The sequence below is a fragment of the Eubalaena glacialis genome, chromosome 4, assembly GCF_028564815.1.
Source record: "Eubalaena glacialis isolate mEubGla1 chromosome 4, mEubGla1.1.hap2.+ XY, whole genome shotgun sequence".
NCBI lineage: Eukaryota > Metazoa > Chordata > Mammalia > Artiodactyla > Balaenidae > Eubalaena > Eubalaena glacialis.
Genome location: NC_083719.1, coordinates 174,943,943 through 174,952,062, shown reverse-complemented (window position 1 = coordinate 174,952,062; position 8,120 = coordinate 174,943,943). Strand labels below are relative to the sequence as shown.

At 56.1% G+C, this 8,120-nt stretch overlaps 1 protein-coding gene across 10 annotated transcripts in view; it reads left to right on the top strand.

Annotated features, from left to right (window-relative positions):
• Positions 1 to 57: 57 nt before the first annotated feature.
• The window catches only part of MYO9B (myosin IXB), an 88,140-nt gene continuing 80,077 nt past the window's right edge, over positions 58 to 8,120 (top strand). For all 10 annotated transcript variants that reach the window (XM_061190276.1, XM_061190272.1, XM_061190278.1 and 7 more), the window contains exon 1: positions 58 to 140. The gene's annotated coding sequence lies outside the window, so the exon portion shown is untranslated. The remainder of the gene's footprint in view (positions 141 to 8,120) is intronic.

Sequence of the window (8,120 nt, the reverse complement as noted above, 5' to 3'; positions counted from 1 at the left end):
TCCGGAACCCGGAAGCGGGAGCGCGCGGGGGAGCGGCGGGAGCGGCGGGCGCGGTGGGGCGGAGCGCCCGAAGAGCAGCGGGCTGGCTGCCGGGCGGGGACCCGGGCCGGGACCGGCGGCGCGCGGCGGCCAAGGCCCAGGTGAGTGCCGGGCGGCCGCGGGTCGAGTGTTTGATCTCGAAGCTCGCATCGGCGGGCTGCCTTGTAGAGGGACGGGGCTAAGGGTTAGTTGGGGGGGGCGCGAAAGCAGGGGTCGAGGAGGCGGGAACGAGCTTGGGGGGTCGTGGAGAGTTTGCTGGAGACGGAGTGGGAACGGGACGATGAAGGAGAAAGTTGATGTGATGGGCCTGGTGAGGGAGTTTTTGGGCGGGTGTGGAGGCAGATCTTGTGGCTTTGAGCAGCTTCTCTGAAGAGGACGTGGCTTAAGTGGTAGTTGGGGGGTCGCAGGAAACGGGGCTGGGAGGGGGAGAAGCAAGGAGGCGGGGTTGAGAGGCCCAGGCTGGGGGTTGAGAGGAGCAAGGCCGGTGGGGGAACAGCCGGGGTGCGATTGGGGGGGAACGGTGCAGGACGGCCTGGGGGCGTCTGCCTACGGTGAAGAGGTAGAGGAATGGTGCCTGAGGGAGGGCAGCGCCTGGGACTCAGTGGGTGCTCAGTAAATGTGAGGGGCTCTGAACCCACTGGTGTGGTGGCCGGCCGAATTGGTAAGAGGGGAAATGGGGGATGGGAGGGGAGGCAGAAGGGGGGTAGAAGCCATGGCAAGAAGTGAGGTCTGGTCCAGGGAGAGCCTGGGGAGAAGGGGAGGAAAGGAAAGGACTAGAATGGCCCCGTTCAGACATTGGGGTGCAGACCATGGAGATTTGGGGGCCCGTCTTACCCTCTTGATTCATCTTATCCCTGACTTCACCCCCAACTGCTGGGTGACCCAGGCTAGTTTCAGCGCCTTCTGGGCGGTATTCAGGACTGGAAAACCCAACACTGTCCTCCTAAGAGCGGACTGGCTAGAGCCTGGGGGTTCTAGGGAGCAAGGAAGGAGCTCTTGGGCCCACCCCCACCCCAGCTGTGGGGCCGGAACTGGGTTTCGGGGGGGGGGGCGGGTGCGCACACACCCGCATGTGCTAGGCTGTCACCACCTCCTCCGAGTTGCATCCTTGGACTTAAATGGGTAAAACGACATACAGGAAATCTGTCCCCCGGTGGCTGTGAGCTCAGCCTGGGAGAGGCACGGTAGCCGCAGGCAGGCGCCTTGTAGGCCAGGAGTCTTTAAGGGAAAGCCTCTCCCACACCTCTTTGTCTGAGGTGGGAGCTGGTGGGGACATTGTGCCTTACAGTTGGAGGGTCCCAGCTCCTACCTTCCTGAGGTATGTTCTGGTCTTGGAGTCTCCAAACGCTTAAGGCATCCAGGAGCAGTGGGAGGTGACATGGGCAGCTGGAAAGTTGTCTGATGGGCCTGGCTCTAAACCGTTTTGATCAGCATTAATTTCTCTTCTTTCTGACCCTGGGGATCCTTGTCTGGGACCTGCTAGAAGGGCCAGGGAGCCTGGGTTTATAGTGCGTTCAGGACACGAGTCTGGATAGCTTGAATGTAAAGAGGGCCACAGAAAGATAACCACCCCGTTCACTTCTAGAATGTTCTGGCCCTTATGGAAGCTTCCGTAAGCAAGACCCTCAGCCTCGCTTGCCCCAGAACACATGATTAGAGCCCACAGTCATGCCTCGTGCAGGTTCTGAGTATGGGCCTGCCCTGGCTGGGACACTCCCACTCCCCCTCTCCCCACCCCCATGAACTGGACCAGAATCTTCTGGTTCCACAGCCCTGCTGTTGTCTCCTTCCTCCGGGAGTGTGGCCAGGCAGGCTGTCATGGAGGGTCTTGTGTTGGGGGTCCTAACCTCCGTCAAGTCTCTTTGTCTGTTTCTTTACTTGCAAAATGAATGGATTGGCCTAATCAGTGTTCTGCAACTTTGAAACCCAACCTTGGTGTCTCCAGCACACAGCCCTGTCTAGTTTTATGGAGCCCCCAACGGGTGAATCCCCACCGCGGTGATCCCACTTTTGTTGGGCTTTCCATCCTACAGTTTATATCCGAATATGATTATCTTACTGCTTCCTTATCTTTCACGTGGGAAATTGCAGTGCCAAATGTGCTTTTGCACATCATACCTGTTCCCAGGGTTTCAGCTGTATCCTTCTGGCTGGAAATCCCTGGGTGAGACCCTGCCTCAGGTCCAGGCCTGTGACTTGGTGAAGCAGGTGGGGACTTGGGAATCTCCCCATTCTGTTTCACTGTAGGATCCATCTTCTATCCCCAACAGAGGCTTGTTAACTTGCCGCTTCCCTTTCCTTGTCTCCCTGAAGTTGTGTGTCTTGGGTGGACCCAGAGTTCAGTGAAGCAAGGGCTGATCACGCAAGGTGCTGTGGGCTGGGTCCCAGGGGCAGAGATGAGCCCTTGTGCCCTGGGGGAGGGACATTCTAGTGGGCCGCCCTCCCCAACAGGACTAATGGAGTTCAGAGTAGTTGGTCAGTGCAGCAACACAGGTGGCACAAGAAGTTGTGGGGACAGAATCAGGAACGACCAGCACAAGCTTCAGGGCATGGGGGATTCCAGCAAGTTTCCTCAGGAGAGGTGGCTGGCCCTAAGCCAAGCCTTGAAGGATACAGAGGTGTTAAACCAAGTGGGGAAGAGGGAACCACATAAGCACGTCCATGTGCAGCTCTTTATTGAGCATCTTCTGTGATAGACGCTTTTATACCCAACTCTTTTATTCTGCCAACCAGCAGCAAGGGGATTGCAGTTCCTATTTTCTCGATATAGAAACTAGGCTCAGGCAGGTGACAGCTTCAGAGATGGCTCCCTGTGCTTTCTAGAAGTACGAAGGATCATTAGTAACCTCACTTTGGCGAAGACCAAATTGCTACAGCAGTTTCTCAACTGCAGCACCATTGACATCTGGGGCCGGGTCATTCTTTGCTGTGGGGGCCACCCCGTGCATTATAGGATGTCGAGCAGCATCCCTGGCCTTCACACACGAGATACCAATAATACACACCCACCCCAAGTTGTGACAACCAAAAATGTCCCCAGACATGGCTGTGTGTCCCCTGGGGGACAGGAGCACTGCTCTGTAGTAAAATCTGGTTCCCGCTCCAGGCCCACCATTGCCTCAGTGGGTCTTTGGTGTTTGCTGGGCTCCCAGCAAATTGCTGCCAAGGGCAGGCGTGGGGAAAAGAGGCCAGCAATTGAATTCTGCCATCCGCTCGGTTCTTAATCTGGAGTCCTGATAAAAAGGAGACACCACTGGGAATGGACTGAGGGGGAGTTAGAGAACGTGCCCCGAGAATGTTCAGCAGAGGAGGAAGAGGAGGTGAGCTGGGGCCGTCATCACTCGCTGGCACAGCAGATGCCATTGTCTGTCTCTTCTTTGTCTTCCCACTGACCTGTATTTCTGCAGGAACTGTCCTTGTCTCGGAACAAATTGTTGCTTTTCTTCTGAGATTAGAGGTATCAGATTCTCCTCTCAAAGACCTACTTTGGAAGTAGCCCCAGATCACTGTGGCTCTTGAAGCCATGTTATCTTCTCCCATTTGCCCTCTTGGCTCCAGACGCCAGTCCGTCCTCAAGCACAGACTAAGTTTTACTCTTCATGTGTCCTCCTCTGCTTGTTCCCCGACCATGACATTGCTGCTTTAACTCCAGGGGAGGAAACCGCACATTCTGGGGCCGTCTGACCCCTTCTGGATGCTGCCCTCCCCCCAGTCCCCATCCACCAGCCCTTTGTGCACCCAGCATCCCCAACCAACTGTGCCAGGCAGCCCCTGCTCGGCCTCCCCGCCGAGCAAGACAGGCCCTTCTCTCTGCCCTCGTCCCGGAGACGGAGGGACAGAACAAAGGGCTCTGTCTGAGCACCGCCGGGCCCCCAACGAGCCAGCGCACTGCCGGCCGAGGTGCAGAGCCCATCACTTCACCTCTTTGCTTTTTTTCATGTTGGCCCAGAAAGGGCCTTGGAGATTAGGCATGTCTCAAAAACTCAGCCGATGAGTTTGGGTTCTACTCATTTCCTCGTTGAGACTCTGAGCCCGAGCCCCGATGATAAATAAAGTAGTGATTCAAGGGTTCGGCCTGTGGCTTAGTCGGAGCAATGAATAAGCTGTCCTGGTCTGACTCATTCGTTTACATCCCAGCTCTGCCCCGTTTCTTAGGGTTGTGTGTGCGAGAGGGGAGCCAGCTCCAAGCATTTCATGACTGTCACTGCTGCGTGTACAAGTTTCCTGGGGCTGCCGTAGCAAAGTACCACAGGCTAGGTGGCTTAAGCAACAGAAATGTATTGTCTCATGGATCTGGGGGCCAGAAGTCCAAATCAGGGTGTGGGCAGGGTTGGTTCCTTCCAAAGGCCACGAGGGAAGGATGCATTCAGGCCTCCCTCCTTGGCTTGTCGACGGCTATCTTCTCTCTGAGTCTTCACCTCTGTGTGAGTCTTCACCTTACTTCTGTGTGAGTCCGTGTCCTGATTGTCCCTTTGGATCAGGGCCCACCCTAATGACCTCCTTTTAACTGAATCACCTCTTTAAAGGCCCTGTCTCCAAATACAGTCACATTCTCAGGTCCTGGGAAGTAGGACTTCAACATAATGAATTGGGGGCGTAGGGGGCAGGCACACAATTCAGGCTGTAACACTGGGTAAGAGACAGATTTCATTTTTATTTAGTGAGGGAATTTTCAATAAATAATGGTAGTTATAGAGAATAAGCTCGTTTAGTTTTGTCTCATTTATTTAAATAAACATTTTAGGGTAGCTAGGCAGGTTGGCCATGTCAACTTTGGAAGTGCCCTGTTAGGGAATTTTCCAGATCTTGCGCAGGTCCTTATACTTGGGGTGACAGTAGAGAGGCAAGAACAGAACTCAGGGGGAGCAGACCTCGTGGGACTTTACAAGGGGTGTGTTTAGAGCCAGGCCTGGGAGACAGTGTGTGCCCGCCCAGGGGCCGGCCAAGGTTCATAATTGGGGTGTACGGGGGTCCCTGTCCTCAGTATTGCCAGGGTCAAGAGGGGAGTCCAAAAACAACCCATTCATGGAACAAAGTGACTTTGGGACCGGCTGCTGTCACAGGTGATGAGACAAAAGAAGTTTCTGGAAAATCTGAAAGTCATTCCGCAAAAAGCGTTAACAAGCCAGGTGCAGATTTGGCTCTCAGAGATACTGAGGGAGTGGGAATAGCCCTCATCTCTCTGCTCAGAGCACAGATGTCCGGCCAGCAGTCATGTCCACAGAAGTCAGTTTACCAGCCCGGTGAGGGCCGTGAAGTACCCGGCACCAGCGAGCTTGGAACGGGAGCCTGGGCCTGGCTTGAGCTGGCTGATGGAGGAAGAGGAAGGCCCAAGGGCCCTGGCGTGGTCATCTGCCTCCAAGGCCGCTGTTACTGCTGCTGCTTCCTCGCAAACAAAAGCAGGACAGTGTCAGCATCAGGACCGACTGGGGCTTTGCCGCTATCTTCCTACTCATCTCTCAGAGCCTGTCCATCCCATTCGAGGGAGGACGGAACCTGGTGAGCCCAGAGGAGACTTTGAGATTTTGCTTCTCAGATCCTGGGGACGCACCTGGGGCTTTCATTTCCTGGCAAGCATGCCAGGGTCCCAGGCCACTGCTTGGGAAGATCACCAGAGTCCTTGGCTGTCACGCGGAGATCCTGTTTATCAGAACGCATGACACAAAGAAAGTGTAAGAGCGTAGGCTGGCCCATAGACCCTCAGGGGGCTGGTCCCTTTCCTCCTGGTGGTCTCGAGGAAGTCTGCCCCCTGGTTTAGCAGGGAGAGGAGAGGATGAAAGTGGGGAAGCTAAGGAACAGGGTATCTGGAGTGGAGAAAGTGACCTGAACGGGGGCAGGTGGCCCTAGGCCCCAACAGCTGGGGCAGTCACCCCACAAAGCCAGCTCCCTCTCTTGATCCCTCCTTCTAAATATTGTGTAGTCGGGTGAACATGGGCTTGGAATCATGCTAACATCTTGTGTGCCTGTGAGGCCCTGGGGAGACCCTGAAGTGTGCAAACATTTTTCTTATTTATTTAAAGCATGCTTTCTCAGCCTTGGCATTGGTGACGTCTGGGGCTGGATCATGCTCTGTGGTGGGGCCGTCCTGTGCACTGTAGGGTGTTGAGCAGCGTCCCTGGCCTCCACCCACCAGATGCCAGTAGCACCCGCCCCCCAAGTTGTCACAACCAAAACTGTCTCCAGGCATTGCCAGGTGTCCCCTAGGAGAAGAGTCACACCCAGCCCCCGGTGACCGGGCTGGCACAGCAGCCTCCAGAGCCCTACCCGGGGATCTGAACTGCCTTTAAAAGCCAAGCGGGGTTCCCTTGTTCTCCGGGAGCTGCTCAATCTGGTCTCAGGCAGGGCTTTTGTGTGTTGTCACCGCAGCTCTGCCCGTATAAGGTTCTCAAGGTGGCTTTCCACCAGGGCATGATGACAGGTGGACCATGTCATTGGAGAGGAGGGTCCCAAAGGGTTCTCCTCTGCCTGCCCAGACCCACTTCCCAGGCTACTTTCCATGTCTTTATGAGCCTACCGGTCAACAGGGAAGGACCCGGAGCCCAGCCCCCCACAGGGCCTTGCAGCTGTGCCTTCCCCTTGTAACCGGAACCCACCTGTGTCCCATGGGCCTGACCCGAACCACCATCAGTCCCCCCAACCCACACCTGCAGGAGCCGCCGAATACCTGCCCCCCACCCCAGTCTGCCTGCCACACTAGGCTTGGCTGATCCCTTCCTGATGTCACTCATGTCTCGGTCCTCCCTGTCTCCAACTAGCCAGGGTTCCCTATCAGACTTGCATGAAAATCCGGACTCCTTCCCATGTTCACAAGGCCCTGTGGGATCTGACCTTCCTGACCTCGGCCCTTCCCCCTCCTGCCGGCCACACTGGTCCCCTTGTTCTGAGGCCAGTCCCAGCTGCCCCTGCCCATGGCGCTCACCGCCCTCGCCTGGGCCGCCATCGCCAAGCTCAGCCCGTCCATCCTGTCTCACTGAGCAGGCCTCGGCAACTATCTCCTCTGAGCGCCTCCCTGCCTCCTGGTTAATCCAAAGTGACCAGCCTGCTCTGGTCAGTTTCTGTCCCCATGACGGCACTGCTGACGTCCAGGGCCAGATCATTCTCTGCTGTGGGGGCCTGTCCTGCACATTGTAGGGTGTTGAGCGGCATCCCTGGCCTCCACCCACCAGATGCCGGAAGTACCTCCCCTCCCCCCACCCAGTGGTGACCACCAAATATGTCTCCAGCCATTGCCAACTGTCCCATGGGGTAGGACAGAATTGCCCCCCCCAATCCCCACCCCGTTGAGAGCTGCTGCTTGAACACACTGCATTTTTCCTGTCCAAAGCACTATTGCTGTTGGAAATGCCTCGTCTCTGGTGGGTTGATTTGTCAAGTTCCCTGAAGGCCAGACACTGCCACATTCTTACTCTATTTTGCTGTCAGCCTGGCCTGGCCCGGGGTGGGGTGTGGGCAGTGGAGAAACATTTGTTGACTGGACAGACTTTGAAAGAAGACAGCCTCGTTGGGGACATAGCCGCAGACCCCAAGGAGAGGAATCAGCCTCAGGGACAGGTGAATGGACCAGGCTGCCCCAGCACTTGCCTGGAGGAAGAGCTTTCTCTAGGACTCAGACCGGTTGGGCCAGACTGGAAGGCCTAGGGGAACGAATTAGGGAAGTAAGGGACAGTCATGAGAGGGTGTTTGGGATGGGCTTCTCCAGGGATATTTAAGTAAGGCAAAAGAGAGGTGGTGGCCGTTCCTGACCATGGCCTCAATCAGAGCATCCAGTATCTTCTGCACCAGACCCCTGGATTCGTGTCCTGGGGCTGCCGTAAATTGGTACCACAAACTGAGTGGCTTAAACAATAGAAATTGATTCCCTTGCAGCTCTGGAGGCCAGAAGTCCAAAACCAAGGCATCAGCAGGGCCGTGACTCTCCAGAGACTCCGGGGGGAGACCCCTCCTTGTCCCTTCCAGCTTCTGGGGGCTCCGGACGTTCCGTGGCCTGTGGCTGCATCCCCCCTCACCCAACCTAAACCCTAAGCTGTTCTCCAGCTCTGAGCTGCCAAGACTGAGAAACATACTTCTTTTGTAGCTATTTC